General features: G+C 43.6%; 1 protein-coding gene across 1 annotated transcript in view; it reads right to left on the bottom strand.

Annotated features, from left to right (window-relative positions):
- The window catches only part of XIRP2 (xin actin binding repeat containing 2), a 77,288-nt gene extending 57,974 nt beyond the window's left edge, over positions 1–19,314 (bottom strand). Inside the window, exon 1 of the mRNA XM_035133058.2 lies at positions 19,068–19,314. The gene's annotated coding sequence lies outside the window, so the exon portion shown is untranslated. The remainder of the gene's footprint in view (positions 1–19,067) is intronic.
- Between the last annotated feature and the right edge of the window lie 284 nt (positions 19,315–19,598).

The following is a 19,598-nucleotide window of genomic DNA, read 5'->3' as shown; positions in this document are numbered from 1 at the left end:
TGTTCTCGAAGCTACGAACATGAGTTTGACCAAACTGCGGGAGGCAGTGCAAGACAGGAGTGCCTGGCGTGCTATGGTCCATGGGGTCACGAAGAGTCGGACACGACTAAACGACTAAACAACAACAACAATGTCAGTAGGAAGTCCACAAGAGACTCACGAGTGCAACAGCAGAATGGAGTGTCAAAGAGCAGGGCAATGGGTGGCTCACCCATCTTGGGTTCAGGCCCTGCCCACCGCTAGCATGCCAGCAGAAAACCCCCCAAGGAAATGCAGCAATATCGACAGAATCAATGTTCCTCAAGCCTGCTTTTATGTAGTGGGGATTACGTGATGGACTACAGCAGTGCTAAGTAGTCCCTGAAGTGTACCCTAAAATATATTTGTCGTTCTGCTGTGTGGTAGAACCCAGAAAGAAAGGAGAGCAGAGACTTTATATGCTGAAGGCTTAGAGAGCAGAATTGCAAGGTCAAATTCCCCTTCACTTAGAAAATCAGATTTTCTAAGTATCCCAAAGTCCTTCATTCTGTTACGGTTGAAACATAGCTGGTGTAGAGCAGTAAACCTTCCTTGTGATGAAGGGCTATCATTTCTCCAATGAAAACAGGGATGTCCTGTTTAATAATAATAATAATTAATAATAATAATAATAATAATTTTATTATTCATACCCTACCCATCTGACTGGGGTGCCCCAGCCATTCTGGGCAGCTTCCAACATATAATAAAACATTAAAGATTTTAAAACTTCCCTATACAGGGCTGCCTTCAGATGTCTTCTAAAGGTTGTATCTTCTTGGCTGGGGGTGGGGGGTGGGGAGGTCTCATAACTACATACCCTCCAACATTTCTCCAATGAAAATAGGAATGTCCTAAGGAAAAGCAGGACATTCTCAGATCAAATGAGAAACTGGTACGGCGTCTGTTATTCCAGGATTGTCCCTGGAAAACAGAGACTGTTGGAGGTCTGTGCTTAGAAAGCAGAGCAGCAAGGTCAATTTCCCCTCGGTTGGTTAATACTATGAAATAGCTGTTTCTCATGCTGTGGGTGTACACGCTATGCTCTTAAAAGCACATTCAGAGCACATTCCCTCCCGTCCAATAATTATAGGAAATGTAGTTTGTTGCGGGATGCTGGGAATTGTAGCTCTGTGAGGGGTAAACTTACAGTGCCCAGAATTCTGTGAGGGAAAGAATATGCTTTGAATGTGCATTAAAGGCATTTTGTGTTAGCCACATCGGAGTGCAGTAGTACTCAGAAACACACCAGCAGGTGGAGTCTTCCCCTATAGTTACTGGAGGAATATGCTGTTCTGATGGCCCGTAAAACATTATGGATGTAGCAATTTCCTTTTGGCAAAGTCATGCTGATTGTTAATAAACAGCAGTCATCTGCATAGCTCTTCCCCTTTCTTCTGTATTAGGTCTAAGGAAAAGTGAATGTACTAAAAAGATAATAGTTGTAAGCCCACCAAAAAACACTTCCTTTGAAAATTACTGGAAGAGCATTTGCTCCAGTTGACTGGAGAGGAATCCACTGCTGCATATTAAACAAAAATAATGTCCATTTTTAATCCTTGCTCCTGTCTTCCAGGCTGCTAGCTGTGGCTATCCACAGTGTTCAAATTATAGCCCCACCACCCAACCCCAGCCTGTCCCCCTTACCCTTTTCTGAAGGCCTTCTTAGGTACTGTTTTTAGAAGGTAACAGATGAAAGGAGCATGATTTGATAAAAAAAAAATCAGGAACTTTTAAGCGGTGTTGGAATGTGATTTTGATTAAGAGCCCCTCTACATTATAATAATAGTAATTTATTATTTATACCCCGCCCATCTGGCTGGGTTTCCCAGCCACTCTGGGCGGCTTCCAACAGAAACATTAAAATACACTAATTTCTTAAAGATTAAAAGCCTCCCTAAACAGGGCTGCCTTCAGATGTCTTCTAAAAATCTGGTAGCTGTTTTCCTTTTTGACATTTGATGGGAGGGCGTTCCACAGGGCAGGCGCCACCACCGAGAAGGCCCTCTGCCTGGTTCCCTGCAACTTGGCTTCTCACAATGAAGGAACCGCCAGAAGGCCCTCGGAGCTGGACCTGGCAGAACGATGGGGGTGGAGACGCTCCTTTAGGTATACTGGACCGAGGCCGTTTAGGGCTTTAAAGGTCAGCACCAACACTTTGAACTGTGCTCGGAAACGTACTGGGAGCCAATGTAGATCTTTCAAGACCGGTGTTATCTGCTCTAACTTGAGCACTGGGTCATGGTTTAGTTTTAAAACTGCATATTCATGCAAAGTATGGCTGTGTGTGTGTGTGTGTGTGTGTGTGTGAGTGAGAGAGAGAGAGAGAGAGAGAGAGAGAGAGAGAGAGAGAGAGAGAGCGCAAGTGGGGGGGGGAGAGAAATGCAAAACAGGTAGAGCAGAACTCTGTCCAAACTCTGGCTTCCTTTGACTTACTCTGTGAAACTAATATATGCTGCTTGATCCAGGAGTACAGAGAAATGTATACACAGCCAATCTCTAGCACCTCAGAAATGTCTCCATTCACAAACAAGTACCCAGCAGTCTCTTCTGTTGGCATTTTCCCTATTCCCTTGCCAGGCTAAGAGAATCATTTATAATTGAAAGGATGCCTTAAAAGCATCACCGTGAATATCTTCACTCTTGGTGTATGCAGGGATGAAGAAAATAAGTTGTGAACATCCTCTGGCTTATTAATAATCTCTCTGTAGAGAATCAACCACCCATCTCCCCCAAGTTTACCTCATAAAAATTGCACCGTTCCTGTGCGGACAAGCTTTACTCTGCTTGGAAACTTTGATTCGGCAACACACAAACTTCTGCGAACAGGGTGTTTTCCTCTAGAAAATGGGAAGTGTTCAGCCAGCAATTCTGTATTGATTGAAATGCTGCCTTGCTATCAATTCCCACATGGACATACTGTGCTAACCAGGGCCGTCTTAAGTGGGTCGGGCGCCCTGGCGCCGTGGTGCACGGATCGCTCCGGTGCCCCCGCCCCGCCCCATTTCTTCCCGCGGCTGGTGGGCGGCCGCAGCGTGGTTTCCGCGCGGCTTCGCCGTGCAGCGCCCCGCTGCCGACCCGGCACCCTGGCACCCCGCACCACCCAGCCTACCCCTAGAGCCAGCCCTGGTGCTAACCTTTGAGCATCTTGGTGGGGCGGAGGGTTAGTACAGGCAATAAGGCACAGCTCTCAGGCTGAACAAACTGTGTCCTCAATGCAGCCTCTTGTTACAATCTTGGGATTCTTCTACTTTCATTGATGTGTGGGCAGACAGAGGCACCCAACAAAATAGTTCCATTTCTGCAAAGATTTCCACCTGCACAGCAGAACTCCCCCTCCCCTCCTCTTCCCATGTGCCACACCTCCCCCCCCAAAAAATCTGGTCCAGACAGTTGAGGGAACCACAGAACAGACAGGAGGAGCTCAGAAAGAAGAGAGGGAGAAGTTTCATTGCACAACCAAGTATCCTTGAGCTAATGGAACAATTTTGTTTGGTAGCACCCAGAGTGTTTGAAAGGTTCAGCAATTAGCAAATATGGAATTGCAAATATGGAATTGCTGCAATATTCAGAGGCAAAATATTTGTGCATGTGCACCACCTTAAGACTGCAAGAATGGACAGTAGTCTGGGCCTTTTCCTTCTCACCCAGTTTTCTCATACTTTCCTCCACCATTTTTTTAAAAAAAGTTTTATTTTATATTTGCTTAATGTCCAGCTGGATGAAGAATTGTGGGCGCAAAAGTTTGTTCACTACACTCCGTCTTTGTCGTTGGTCCTAAGGACAGTATTACACCACTGTTACTTTTTTGATTCCCCCCTCCCCGTTCCATACACACACAATGGACTAACACAGCTATCTGTATTTTTTTGCTTTGATTATGATTCCCACCAGATCTACTTATCTTCTCATGACTTTCTGGGACTATATTATGACATTTAACATATGGGACCAGAGTCCCAGATTTACAGAATCCGTCCTGGTTTCTGACTTGATCCTGGAACATCCCACATTTATTTAGGACGTCCATATCTTCATCGGATAAATGCTGGCAGGTATGATTATGCAACCCCTGAGCCAAGGAGATAAGTAACTATATAATCTTTAGAAGACATTTGCAGTCCTGTATAGGGAAGGTTTTTTTAAATTTTTTTAAATAATAATTAATGTTTTATTAGGTTTATGTATATGTTGGAAGCTGCCCAGAGTGGCCTTTTAGATGGACAGGGTATAAATAAAATTATTATTATTATGGAATAGGAGGTTCCTATTTTTATCAGAGAAATGTTGAAAAGTGTGAAGTAACAAGAGGATTTTGTACATTTCAACAAATTTATTAAGTGCCTAAAAGTGATTAGACCAGGATAATTTCTCTTGCCAACAACATACAGTCCTTCCTGTTCCATCTGCAGGTGTTGTCTGAATTCTTTCTCCCAAGCAAAGGGATCTTTCACTTCCTTCACAGAAGCTGCACAGTCAGCATTCCAACCACTTTCTGAAAATGGCCAGGAAATAGGAGTGGAACCACTGAAGTACAGTGCCCTCAATCCCCACATTCCTGAGCTTCTCTGGAAAGATACCAAGGATCAAAAGCTACTGAAAGATTGAGGGAAACAAGTAGGGTCTCCTGATAAATGTCACCAACAAGGGTGACAAAGGCAGTTTCAGTGTTATGACCAGGTCTGAGCCCTGACTGGAAGGGACCCAAGTAATCAGCTTCCTCCAAGCATGTCTGAAGCTGGTCCACTACCACCTTCTCAAGCATTTTGCCCCCAAAGGGGATATTTGACAATTGGCATTAGTTGTTTAACACTTCTGGGTCCAGGGAGACCTTAAGGGAGGGGGCACACCACAGTCTCCTTCTCTAGGAAAGCATTCATCACACCCTGGACCCACCCTGTCAACCTCCTATAGCTAGTTCTAAGAAGCCAAGATGGGCAAAGGTGGCTGTCCAAACCTCTTCAAACAACTTGTCCACATCCTCAGACTTCAATAATTATGACACTTTAAAACCACCCCCCCAAAAAATGTTGTGTAGTATTTTGGAGAGGTTAGAAGAAAAGGAAACTGCTAATCAGCAGAGCACCTTAGCCCACGCGAAAGTTGTTGGAACAAGCCTAGATTATTCCATTAGTTTAGGAATAGGGTGGGTGGGAAGGTTCTTATAACAATCTATCAGGAGGTTAATTTAATTCCTATGTTGTGGATGTCACAACGGTCTGTCGCTTTTGTTCTAAATTTCAAAATGCATTTAATCTGATGCTTCTGACATCATGTAATTTAATTTTAAAGAACTCCTCCTGAGATATATACCAGCATCTGGTCATTTCCCAGTAGCTCAACAGGCATTTACTGTTAAGGGCATTGTAGTTGCTAAAAGGACTATTTAAGAACACTTGAAGTCTGCTTCCTCTCCAATCAATATGCAGTATGCACAATTAGCAATTTCATTTATGAATGGAATAAAGGCATACAAAGGGAGAAGGAAACTCGAGACGTTTTTTGGACATGGGCCTTCCCGCCCAAATTATGCTGCCTAAATCAATGGGCTATTGGATTTGGAAAAAGGACTTAGATGCTTATTTTAGCTATGCATTAATACATTTCTTTTCACATATTGCAATTACCTAGAAATAATAAAAATAAAAGAACCTGGACTCATTTTACATGCCATTGCAGAATACATATAAGTGAAATAATAGGGGGAACCCTTTGGAAGAATATATCAGCGTGCAACAAAGAAAAAACCCCACGAACTCCAACTAATAAAGGCGTTTGAAGAGTGCTATGATTCATCTTTAATATGTAAATTGTGATTATGTTTTTCCCGGCATTTGTTTTCTATGCCTCATAATTGCACACATATTAAATAATGTTGCCATACCGTTCTCAGCTTAATGAGGGGTATTTATTATTATAAATGGAACCAAGGAAAATTGGATGTGTTGGATGTGAAGCAAGGATTAGAATGGATTTTGCCTCCCATCAAGTCAGTCTCTCAGCCTTATAATAACTACATCTGAATTACTCAGCTGTAACTTCCAGAAAGATATGATGTCATAATCAATATAGACCGATCCATAACGAGGGCTTTGCTAGTGCAACAGGGGTACTCGCCTGCCTTAATAATTTCCTGCCTTAAGTGCTCTCATAGCAGCTTCCTTTTCTTTCCCCCCTTCATAAATTAAGCCTAGAGAAGTAACAGAATCTGACAGAAGAACTGCTGGGAAAGGGTTTATAGAGGTGGGTGCACTCAAATTGCACATAAAGTGGGACATACTGAAATATTCAACCTCATGGGTAACCCAACCTATAAGGTATGCGACAGCCTAGAAGTGTACAGTTTAATTCAAATGGAAGGAGAGGGGGAGCAAGAGAGCGAGACAGAGGAGTAAAAAGCAGAGAGCGTGTGTCTTATTCCTTGCTATTGAAATGTCACCGCTCCATTTCTGACAGCCTTGCGGTTCTCAAAATCTGCCTGACTCACTCTGAAATTATTTCCCAGTGCCACAACATTTTTTTAAAGCACCGGAATCACATTTTTTTTTTAAGTTAATGAATGCAAACCTGACATTCTGTACAAATGTCCCTGCAAGGACACCTGAGACTACTTGCAAAGCTATCATGTTTGTCAGCTGAGACCAAACCGTTTGAGGAGGGTGGGGGGCACGTTTGTGAGAAGCTTGTCAATTCTTGGGGCAGAGCTGATAACTGACATCTTAGAGGGAAGCCAATTTTTGCTTTCTGACAGAGGAACAGCTTTTGTCCTTTTAAGAACCCCAAGGAAGTTGGAAGATGCAAAGTGCAGTTTCTGACATCACATGGTGATGGCGGGTGGTGGAGGTGGGAAGGCCCTTGCTCTTGCTAAACGCTTAACCCAGGCATAGGCAAACTCCGGCCCTCCAGATGTTTTGGAACTACAATTCCCACCATCCCTAGCTAACAAGACCAGTGGTCAGGGATTATGGAAATTGTAGTCTCAAAACATCTGGAGGACCGGAAATCGCCTATGCCTGTTTCAGATAACTTAAAGAGACAGAAACCATGTTCGACTGTGGCCACATCTTTGAGGTTCATGAGAGCTTCACTGCCAACATCCATCCCATGAGAACCAACCAAACTCCATCATTATATCTGCAGATGAGTCCCATTTGCAATGGCCTTTGCATGGCAATGCAACAGTTGTTTCAAATGGCAGGGCTTTATGGCAGCTTTTCCATTCTGAACAGGCTGCCCTTGACAAGCATGTTCAAGGAAAGATAAGGATTAGGAAGGAGTTGATTGGTTTTTGCCCTCACAAAAATTACCTTTCCTGTGCAGGGAAATCTATATTCTCCCTCTTCATGATGGCAGATAAACCTGAGAGCAGCTAAGGTTACCTCTTACCCCTGCCCTCCTGTATTCTTTCCAGTTTCCCTTTTCTTTTAATTATATAGTCTTTGCCCTAGTCAATGAGCAGTTTTAAATGTGCAATCTTTCTAAGTGTGATAAATGCACAAGTGAACAAATGCATGCGGCTTATTCTGTCTGGAAGAGGTACAGCTGAGCTGCACTTAAAATAACTTTGGGAGCCAACTTCAAGAGCAAAGATCTTGTGCTCCATATATACTGCTGCAACTAAATTCTCCATTACCTCCATCCTAAACAGGTTTCATTTAAGGGAGGGGGCTCATGGATGATATATGCTACAACAATGAACTACGGTTAACCTAAGGTTACCAGATGTCCCCATTTCCTGGGGACAGTCCCCAGATGTACAAATCAGCCCCCATACAAAATCCATTGAAGTTGAAAAGTGTCCCCGGATTCCTTGGGAAAAAAAATCCGGTAACCTTAGGTTAACCCAGCCATAGGCAACCTTGGCTCTCCAGATGTTTTGGAACTCCCATGATCTCTGGCCACTGGCCCTGTTAGCTAGGGATCATGGGAGTTGTAGTTCCAAAACATCTGGAGAGCCAAGGTTGCCTATGCCTGGGTTAACCTAAACCAGGCATATGCAAACTTGACCCTCCAGATGTTTTCAGACTACAATTCCCATCATCCCTGACCGCTGGTCCTGTTAGCTAGGGATGATGGGAGTTGTAGTCCCAAAACATATGCAGAGCCAAGTTTGCCTATGCCTGACCTAAACTATTGAGAGTAATCACATGCACATGTGTGTTGCATACCTCCCAACATTCCTCAGATGAAAAGAGGGACATTTCTCACCCCCCACAACTGACCCTCCTTGACCCCCCATTTTTGGCCCTTCAGCTGCCACAGAGCATTTCCACCACTGCGACACAGATCCGACACAGCACACACACCCTCCACTGTCCAGGGAAAAGCCCCTCAATCTACTTCATTCTTTGGTAGATTTACTGAACAAAAAGCAATAAGTAAGTTTCAGAAAGGGGCCAGATTAGATGTGGATACACAAAGCACTTCTTAAAGAAATCAAGACTCCTTGCACTTCACTCCCCCTTCCTTCCCACCCAAGGTGGCCTCTGCCCATTCCTCAGAGCCATTGGGTTGGGTCCTGGTGGTAGCAGCCTCTCCTCTTCACCTGTTCTCTGCTACAAGCAGCCCAAAGGTGGAGGCCAACAGTGGCAGCCATGGAAAGGCCATGGGATGTCCCATTGCAGTTGCCTTTGCCCCTGCTGCCCCTGCTTGAGACAAGCAGTTGCTCATCCTTCTGCCTGAGTTCGGTGGCAGCAGTGGCAGTAGAGATTAGGGAAATTCCAGGATCAAATCAGGAGCCAGGATGGCTTTTGGTAATTCCAGGACTGTCCCTGGAAAATAGGGACACTTGGAGGGTATGTTGCTGTGCTTTGATAGCAGTTTGTATCATATAAGGTGTGCTCTGCTTCACCTCTTTAAAGCCAGAGCAGAAAACATGTGCCGGGAATATCACTTAAGTAATTATCTTTGCAGCACTTATAAGGCATGAAAGAATGGGAATCAAACTCCCCTGGTGGATTAAAAATAGAAGGCTGCTTTGAACCTCTGAACCTCCTATAACACAATCAAACTTACTGCCAAAAATCCTCCGAAAGGTGCCACATGAGCAAGTGAAGATTAAAACTACAAAACTGTTTGTATGGCAAGCAAAACACGTACCTATTGGGCTTTGTGCCAATTCCGTTCCCTGCCAGAAGTTGAATGTTTCCATTATTGCAGCACAGTGAAAGGCAATATTTATTTGTGTCTGAGAACTTTACCCCACCCCACTAAACATAAAGATTTCTTCTTGACGGTGGCCAAATCGCAACAGACTTTACATTTGCTCATGTGGTTGTGAGATTAGAAAACTCAGCCTTGGACACAGTGGCCTTAGTCTGCCATCTGCCCATGGAAGTCAGTGGAAAATAACACTGAGCAAATGAACCTTGGGCAGGGAGTGCATATTCTCTCACCGAGTTTTCACCTTCACCTCCATAATTTAATTATGTACATGATGCATAGAGATAAGGGAAGAAATGAGTTCGCGGTTAAAGGTGAACCTCTCTACTTTGCACCTTCAAAATAATAATAATAATAATACATAAACCAAAACACTACTGTCCTTTGAAACTCATGAATTTTGCAAGGCACTTCTCCAGTCGAGTAATGTTACACAAATGCACATGCTGAGGCAAAGTGTGCATAAAAATGCATATGTTAGCAACCATAGCATAACAAAAAATATGTTATATTAAGGAAATTGCTTTGCAAAAATGTATATAATAGGCAAAAATGCGTACAAGCACGGGTACATTCACTCCAAAATCCTGGCTGGATCTAGACACACCAAAAAAGCATTAGTTACAGGTAGGTAGCCGTGTTGGTCTGAGTCGAAGCAAAATAAAAAAATTCCTTCAGTAGCACCTTAAAGACCAACTAAGTTTTTATTTTGGTATGAGCTTTCGTGTGCATGCACACAAAAGCTCATACCAAAATAAAAACTTAGTTGGTCTTTAAGGTGCTACTGAAGGAATTTTTTTATTTTGCAAAAAAGCATTGTAAACCTCAAAGTGGGAAATCATGTTGGTGGAAGACGGACCTCCACAGTGCCACCTGGTGTCACAGTGTTGTAACGAATATAAAACGCTTTTTCTTTACTAATGTAGCTGAGTTTCACAATTAATTTTCATGAGTACTTAAAATAAAAAGAGGAAACTGATGCAGAAACGTCAGTTTTTACAGAGTGGGAAAGTGGGGGACTGAAAGAAGCAGAAATTGACAGATATGCCCATCCCTGGTAATACAAAGGATATGTTTATGCATTTATACATAGAATCTTAGAGTTGGAAGAGACCCTGAGGATCCTCTAGTCCAGGCATAGGCAAACTCGACCCTCCAGATGTTTTGGGACCACAGCAGGACCAGTGGTCAGGGATGATGGGAATTGTAGTCTCAAAAACATCTGGAGGGCCAAGTTTGCATATGCCTGATCTTGTCCAACCCCCTGCAATGCAGGAATATGCAGCTGTCGCATCAAACCTGCATATATACATACATATGTACGTACAACCAGGGAGGAGCAGGCGGCAAGGGAAGCCAACAGAAAAGCCTGCTTCATGTCCTAATCACACAAGGATTGAAAGGGGCAGTGTAGGCAGGGCTTTTTTTTCCAGCCAGAACTCAGTTCCGGCACCTCACAGGTGGCGCCATTGCCATTCTAAGAGAATGAGGGTGGTGCTCATGGTTAGTTCTGGCACCACTTTTTCTAGAAAATAGCACTGAGAGTAGGCCTTCCATGGGATCTGGAGGCCTGATTGTGCTTGCTTCCAGGTCCACTAGAAGTCTCTGCAGGCTGGCCTCCTCAGCTCAGAAAGCCATGCTCAATATGTGGGCATTGGGAGATGGGGAGTTGCACAATGCTGGGGACTGGTTGGTGCCATAGTCCAGTGCTGACCTTTCCAGTGACAGACCCTCCTTCACATAATAAACACATGACAGGAACTAGAGAGAGGAGAGACCATGTAGTAGAGGGAAAGGTAAAAAACACTCTGCATGTGAGCAAACTTAAGGAATGGTGTAGGACAGGTGGCCTTTGTGTAAGTTTTTGTTAAGTTCTTATGCAGGGCCGTCTTAAGCGTAGCTGGTGCCCTGGCGCCATGGTGCGAACTATCCCTCCCGCCCGCGCGCCCCCGTTTCCGAACGTGCGGCAGTCTGGTGGGCGCAGCGCGGCTTCCACGGACGCTGCAGCCTTGCCTTAGGGCCGGCCCTGTTCTTGTGTGAGGGACTGTTTCAATCAGTTTATTCATGTGAGAGGGACCTGTGTGTACCTGTAGCCCCTATCCAGGACCAGGCCTTAGTCTTTCTGATTTTGTTCTCTCTTGTACACGCACAGGTTTGCTTGTGTATCCTCAAAAAGTATCATGGGGCAAAAGTTTCACGTAGCGGGCAAACAAAAAGACAAAATTCCCCGATGATTAAATTCAGGCGCCTTCTTCGTCATCAGTTAAGCTTCTCTTCAAGCACAACCTTTCTATTTAAAACTAGGATCCCCGTGAGGTCCCACGCATTTAAATGTGCAACCAACAATTTTAGAGCAGCACAACTCACAGGCAGACAGAATGTGAGGAAGGCTCTCAGTCTGGTGGCATTTGATCCACAACTAGCACAGCAATCTCCCAGAATAAACCATTTTAGGATCAGTTTTATGACAGGTCAGATTATCAGCTCAAACCAAATGTTTGTCTTTTTAAAAATCATTTTAAGTAAATTGACACATCTCAATTTGGGACAGACAAGGCAATTACGACTTTCTTGGACAAATCCAGTGAGTCGAGGGAGATATTTCAAACATGCTCTGTGGGAAATGATATGCTTCTAAAGTTGGGGTGTGTGTGAGAGAGGGAAGGACTCATATAACATGGATGCTGAACAGCTTATAGCACATACCCAGGGTGAAAAAAACCACATCACTTATTTTCAGCTTTCATTATTCATAAGGTCATATTTCCCCCCTTAACACAACTATTTTTAAAACTTGTGCAGAACAAAACAAAGAATGGATACAGAGTGATCTGTTCCATCTGCCTGGATCAGCAGGGAAGTAAATGAATGCCATAGGGCACTTTGTGTTTCCATACCATATTCAAAGCTAACATTTCTAACTTCCCCCAATTATATATCAGGTTGTCGTGACCCCAGATGACCCTAAAGCCACAGTATTTTGTAATCTGTAGCAACTTTAGCTCTTTGGACAGAGATAGCCTGTCACACTCTGGTAACAACTAGCCTACCTAGAAATGTCTTTTAAAATTTATTTTGTACATTTTTAAAACCATTGGTTTCATTTATATATATATATATTGTTTTTATTGAAATCTTTCATGGATATTTTATACCATTTTATGCAAACTACTTAGAGACTTTTCAGTGAAATGATATTTTGCTCAATCAATCAATCAAAAGTGGGCCAAAGGTTTGCAAAAAATAAACTTTTCCAATGTGTGTGAGCATGACTGTATGTGTGTGCAAAAGATTTCGAACCTCTGAATTCGGAGGCAATTTCAAGGGTGGGGAGTAAATTTTTCAGATAGCTTCATCTGGGTGGATGTGTATGCTGACTACAGCCGCGAGCAAACAACACAACAACTGTGAAGATGAAGATGAAGAAGAAGAAGAAGAGGAGGAGGAGGAGTTTGGATTTGATATCCTGCTTTATCACTACCCGAAGGAGTCTCAAAGCGGCTAACAATCTCCTTTCCCCTCCTCCCCCACAACAAACACTCTGTGAGGTGAGTGGGGCTGAGAGGCTTCAGAGAAGTGTGACTAGCCCAAGGTCACCCAGCAGCTGCATGTGGAGGAGCGGAGAAACGAACCCAGTTCCCCAGATTACGAGTCTACCGCTCTTAACCACTACACCACACTGGCTCTCAGTGAAGATGAATATCTAAACCAGTTACAGTTATGGTTACAACTATGGTTGTTGTTTTTCTTCCTTTGATTGATTTGTGCACCTTGTTGACTTTTTGCAGATGTGTTTTTGAAAATTAATAAACATATTATAGTAAAACACCTGGAATAATGTCACTACAGGTGGCATCCAAAGTACATTTTTCAACCGTTGTTGTTTTTTTTAATGAGGAAAAGGAGATAGCTGCCATCTTTGCTTTTATCACAAAGTATGTACCTAAAGTATTCAAGGTATTACCGAAAGTGCATAAAAGCCCTTAAAACACCCCAGGACCCGGTTACCTGAAGGACAACCTTGTCTCTTATACATAGGCCAGATTGCTGTGATCACCTGGAGAAGTCCTCTGTCTCACACTTATTTTATGATCTTTTGTTTTCCATGCAAGCCAAGGCTTTCAGCAAACTGGCACCAGCAATTTGGAACACTCTTCCTATTAAATTCCAGCAGGCACTGTTAATTCTGATATTTCATCAGCTACTGAGAAACATTTTTGTTTCTCCAAGCATTTTTAGGGAATTAATTTGATTCAATGCTAGTCGTTTGTTCTGTGTTTTATAGCTTTATGGTGCTTTAATGAGTTTATCATACACTGCCTTTTAAAATAAAAATAAAAATTTGTTGGCCTTTAAATATCCCCCACACCACCACCCCTACTGAAGACATGTCTTCGCAATTCACGACCACCAAATGGCATAGTAAAATTGGGAATGAGTACTTGCACCCTTAAACTAACATCCCTGTTAGAGTACTGCAAAGTGTTGTATGCAAGGCTGCCTTTGACAAATCTGGAAACATCAATTAGCTCAAAATACAGCCATTTTGGGGGGGGGGGGGTAATAATATAATATATGTAAGGTTGGTGCGATTTCTCTACTTAGATTTTGAAAACTTTTGTTTGTGACATTTATATATGTCTTGAATATGGTTTTTATGTTTGTTTGTGGTATTTACTTTTTTTTTTAAAAAAAGAAAGAATACAAAATACAAATAGGGTTGCCAGACTCAATAGAGGACAGGGCTTCTGTGCCTTAAAGTGCCCTGCTCTCTTTTGAGTCTGGAAACCTTAAAGAGAAACCAGGAGACCCTTTGTTTAATTTCCAAGCAAAGGGTCTGCTGGTTTCTCTTTAAGGTTTCCAGACTCAAAAGAGAGCAGGGCAATTAAAGGCACAGAAGTCCTGTCCTCTATTGAGTCTGGAAACCCTAAATACAAATGCAGTCACTAGACAAGTTGACCTCAACGGTCTGGAAAGAAAACAGATTGTTGTTCTAAAACCAACCAACTGTCTTTTGGGCTGCTTTATAGCACAATTCAAATAACAACAATTAGAGCTCTCTGCAGATTGGCATTTGAGTATCTAAAGCACTGGCTTCTTGTCACATGAATTGGTCCATGTCAAGAGACATGGAGACACCATGGAGAGAGTGGTCAGATGAGCAGCAGGTGTGGGAGGAGATTGGGGAGCTGGAGGAGCCTGGTGCAGAGGAAAGCCCTAGAGGAATGCTGGGAGGGCCCTTATGGCTTGGGAAGCAGAGAATTGGATTTGGGGACAGGGCTAAGCAGATGAGTGACCCACCTCTGGGCCATCAGATACCACTAGCATAACGTAAGTGTGGTGGCCTTGGTGTCTCCCTGTGTTTCAGGGAGGAGGCATCTAAGGACAGATCTGGATTCAAGCTGTCCCCTGTTGCCTCCATCTCTATCTCCAAGGATGCAGAGATGGCTGCACCAGCAGGAATAGACCATGCAAACTTTTTGTACTCATAGGAATTCCCATTTGCTTGCCTAGTTCCAAGACTATGGGGCATGTCAAATGTTGCAACAACATATAAGTTTGTTGTTGTTGTTGTTGTTGTTGTTGTTGTTGTTGTTGTTGTTGTTTAGTCGTTTAGTCGTGTCCGACTCTTCGTGACCCCATGGACCAGAGCACACCAGGCACTCCTGTCTTGCACTGCCTCCCGCAGTTTGGTCAAACTCATGTTCTTAGCTTCGAGAACACTGTCCAACCATCTCGTCCTCTGTCGTCCCCTTCTCCTAGTGCCCTCAATCTTTCCCAACATCAGGGTCTTTTCCAGGGAGTCTTCTCTTCTCATGAGGTGGCCAAAGTATTGGAGCCTCAGCTTCACAATCTGTCCTTCCAGTGAGCACTCAGGAAATCAGCCCTGGCCATATATTGTAAAGCTCTGCCATGCCTTAGGAATGTGTACCCTGCAGCCAAGCCTATGTTGGGACAGTGTACTGATTTATTTTTTTTGCAACAGAGCCTTTCATCACAAACTGATAGTTCGCAGAGGGCTTATGCATACAGGCCCAGAGCCACACATTGCCCACCCCTGATGTATGGGTTGAGATTATCATAGCTGCGACCCTTTGACCCTGTAGTTATTGTGCATTCTCACAGCTCACTGCAGAAAAGCAATGGGAGCTTTCCCAATTCACAGGTCTCTCTCTCTCTCCCCCCCCCCCCACTATTAAGTACTAAAGCAAGGTTTGTATGTAATGTAGCACCGAGTAACCATCCTGCCAGTGTAAGGATTTGTGTTTGTGCAACAGGACGCCTGCTGTCCTCCGCTTGCACATGCCCCATCTGCTCTGGAAGTTTACGGGAAGACCTAGAACAGATTTAGGTAGTGCACAGAGGAAGGAAGAGGAAAGTCCTGCTTCAAAAGTGAAATCCTTGCAGTTTCTCAGCACTACATTGGAAACTGTTTTCCTGTTTGTCCCTTTCCTGGATCTATTCAAAATACTCAGAAACTACTTGTTCGTCTAATTTTAGCATCCTCCAAAGTACACATACCTTTTCATCCCTGTCTAATATGACATTAAGTGTTTAAGTGATAAGGAGCGAAGAAAACAACATAACTTGTTTGAATGTCAGACATTGAATGATGCCAAGCACTGCTTGATTAAACTGAAAGCTGCAGATAGACTCGCAGCCCAAAATAATCTGACCCGGGATGAACTTGAATCTGTATCTTCAGTGCAATCTGGAGGCAGCAGTCTTGAAGCTGGTTAGGACCTCAGCTGGGCTTAGACGTTCAGAAGTAAAGATGAACCTCAGATATAACGTGGATGGTCAACAATGCTAAATTTTGGGGGGCTGGAGATGGGGATGGTGTTGGCAATGAGATAAGCGCCTACTAGACAATGTGGGGACATAACTTGAAAGATATTGAGGCATGTGAAACAACTATCAGAGCAGAAGTGTGCAACTTAATGTTAGAAGCTTGTGGTAGGTGTGCCCTGCACATATTCATTCATGTGCACATAGTCTCTCTCTCTCTCCCCCCCTCTCTCTCTCACACACACACACACACAGAGAGATTCTCCCTCACACACACTTAAATAATGAGGAGAGTGCAATCCTTACTCTCACATACCCTCCAACATTTCTCCAATGAAAATAGGGACATCTATAATTATTATTATTATTCAACAACAACAACAACAACAACAAGAGTATTTATACCCCACCCATCTGACTGGGTTGCCCCAGTGACTCTGGGCAGCTTCCAGCATATATAAAAACATTTTTTAAAAGTAAGCATTAAAAAACTTTCCTGTTACAGGGCTGCTTACTTAGCTCCTTGGCTTGGGGGGGGGTGTCACATAGCTCCATACCCTCCAACATTTCTCCGATGAAAATAAGGACGTTCTAAGGAAAAGCAGGACATTCCAGGATCAAATCAGAAACCAGGATGGCTTCTGTAAATCCAGGATTGTCCCTGGAAAATAGGGACACCTTGAGGGTCTGCTCTCAGAATCCCTCCCTGCTGAAATAGAGAAGGCTAGGCCACTCCCCACTCCAGCAGGGAGAGAAAGCACTTTGAAAGTGCTGGTGCAAGGAATTCTCTCCCCTGCTGAAGGTTATCCTACCACAACCAATACTTTGCCTTCCTGTTTATTTACATGATCCTGGTTTGAAAAATTCAGTTTCACGCCAGAATATCAGTGCAAAGTATCAATAAGTAGAAAAATGGTTAGATCAGTTGTCTCGAGCTATGCTTATGATGAAAAAAAGGTCTAATTGCACAGCTGTGCAACCATTTTTCCGCAGTCATTGCATGTTGACTGTGCCATTTTGGGCTGAGCTGGCTGTGTGTGTGTGAGCATACTAACGCCATATGCTGAAGTCAGCGTAGATATGATTTTGGAATGCAAAACGGATAATTCTGTTGGGAAGTTGTGTTGAGTGCTAGGTTCAACAAGCAATAACTTCAGGTTTAATTAAACTTTGAAGTCCAAGTGGAATGCTCTTGGGGGTAAGGGAGGTAGAGAAAAGCAACCCAATGCCTATTAATACCACAAACATTTCAGTCAGAATCCCTAGATCTTCACCACAGTGCTAATTGTAAAGCACTAAGCTGTTGGTTTATATTAGCGATAGAGGGACATGCCTCTTTATTTTCAGCATGTCTATTTTTATAAAGATTGCAGCTTGGTAATGGTCCTTAAATACATGCTGGAGTAATGGGGTAGGCTGTTCGATGATTGCTGAATACCTTGTGAACTTATTAGTGAACATGGCACAATTAGGGGCGGTGATCTCATTGAAGGAACAAGTCATGTGTAATCTAATACCTTATCATATTAGGTTACCATTGAATAATTAGGAGGCAAAAGAACCAAAAACAAAGCACCTACCTAGCATGAAATACTTGGGAATATTACTATCCCATCTTTCCAAAGAAATAAACAACAAGAGAATATACCAGTGCAATAATTACTGTCGTGACAATGTAACCAGAAACAAATTAACACAAACCACATGCCATTTGAAAAGTTATTGTACTCAGTGCTGTATAAAACTTCTGCTAGTTTCAGTGCTAGTTTCTAAGATCTGTTCAAAACTTTTCACACATCATACACACTATTCAAAAGCAAGCAAAAAAGATAAACTGCAGGACAGTCTGGAGCAGGTCGGACGCCCTGGCACTGAGGCGCGGAGATCGCTCCGGCGCCCCCGCCCTCGCAGCGTCCTGCCCGGTTTTCGCGCAGCTTTGCCGCGCAGCGTCCTGCGCCACCAGAACCTTACCTAGAGCCAGCCCTGATAAGCTGTTTAAATGATCTGTGTTTCTTATTTTTTATTACCAGTTTTGCCTCTAGGCCCCCTTCTGTGTTCTTGCCTTAAGTTGTTGAATGCATGAAGTGAGGTCCGCTCACACAACAAGAAACTCCCCCTCACCCTCCTGCATACCCCCACAACCCTTAAATCTGCTCCGGGCATTAGGGAGACCCCAAGAACAGGCTCAGGGGAGCACAAGGGGAGGACCCCGTTTCCCACCACACTGAATTCCTCTTGCATTGAATTCCACCCGGTGATTTTAAACATCCATGGCAATTTCAGTTCTCACTTATCCTACATTTGCACAGTGTCATAAATGCTACCTTTAGCTGGTGTGCTATCTCTTTACAACAAAACCTTTGTGCCCTCCAGATGCTTTGGACGTCCCCTCCTGTCAGCCCCAGACAGCAAAGGTCAGAGAATTGTGCTTCAAAACACGTGGACTGCATCAGGTTTGGGAAGGCTGTGCTAAATATTACGTTCTGGTGTACTTGAGCTGCTATGAAAATGACGATTGCTGTTTTAATTAAAAAATGCTGATGCACTCAGGAATGAGAGAGAGAGAGAGAGAGATTTTCATGCAGCGGGTGCTATTAACTTCAATGGGGTTTGTTCAGGTGAAACCAAGGTTTACTTCCAACGAAGTGGAATTGGGAGTGCAATCTTGAACGCACTCTGTGCTGCAGTTTGAGGATTGATCTCCAGCTGCAATCATTATGATTAGGTGCTGAAAATATATCCATGTGGTTCAGTGTGTGTGTGTGTGTGTGTGTGTGGCGTTTGCGTGCACAAACCTGCTCAGGCCACAACAGCTCAGCTAGAAGTCAAGCACAAACTAACAAAGCAAGGCCAGTAACTGCCACGGGTTGACACAGCGGTGTGAGTACACTGGCCATTTTGTTGTTGTTGTTGATTCTAAAATAACATTTAAATGCCACTCCCTCTCAGCCCTGTATCAATGAATGCCATGCTGTATCTACAGCAGCCTAAAATCTCCGCGTAAAATCCATGCCTTGAGAGGGAAGCCGTTTCTGTTCACCGCTCACACAGGAATGTCTTGCTCCCCACTCAGAGAGAATAATACCCAACCCACTTACCTTTCCTAATGTTCAGAACTCTGTGAGAGAACCGCAGCCTCTTTGTCACTGGAAAAAATCTTTATAGTCCTCTCCACACAGGCTTGTTTTTGCTTGGTTTTCTTTGCGAGACAAAGTTCCCAGTCCCCTGAATACAGAGTCTAGTGGAGACCAGCTCCACTGAAACACGCACCTCTCCCTTCTCTCAAGCGAGTGGATTGAGACAGCTGCTTTTATTTTAGCCCTGCATGCAGAACATGGCACTTGGCACCTATTTTTAGGGGCTGAGGCCTGATGAGCCAGTCCCTGAGTCGACTACTAGCTCTAGGAACCTGTTGGTAAAGGCCATCTTAGAGTGTCCTTTTGTCATATCTCTATGCATGGCATAAGCACTTGTTCAGTCAATCAAAGTTTCACTTACCTAACCCTCTAGTCATTCCTCCTTAAGTTTTTTCCCCTCTATATAAAACAAGAACTCCAATTATCCACCAAAATAGGAACAACCCCACAATAGGGGTGTGGATTAACATTTCTACCCATTTCCCTTAATTT

The sequence above is a fragment of the Zootoca vivipara genome, chromosome 1 (assembly GCF_963506605.1).
Source record: "Zootoca vivipara chromosome 1, rZooViv1.1, whole genome shotgun sequence".
NCBI classification, from domain to species: Eukaryota; Metazoa; Chordata; class Lepidosauria; order Squamata; family Lacertidae; genus Zootoca; species Zootoca vivipara.
The sequence above is the reverse complement of the archived record's forward strand: the minus strand, read 5'-3'. Positions and strand labels throughout refer to the sequence as shown.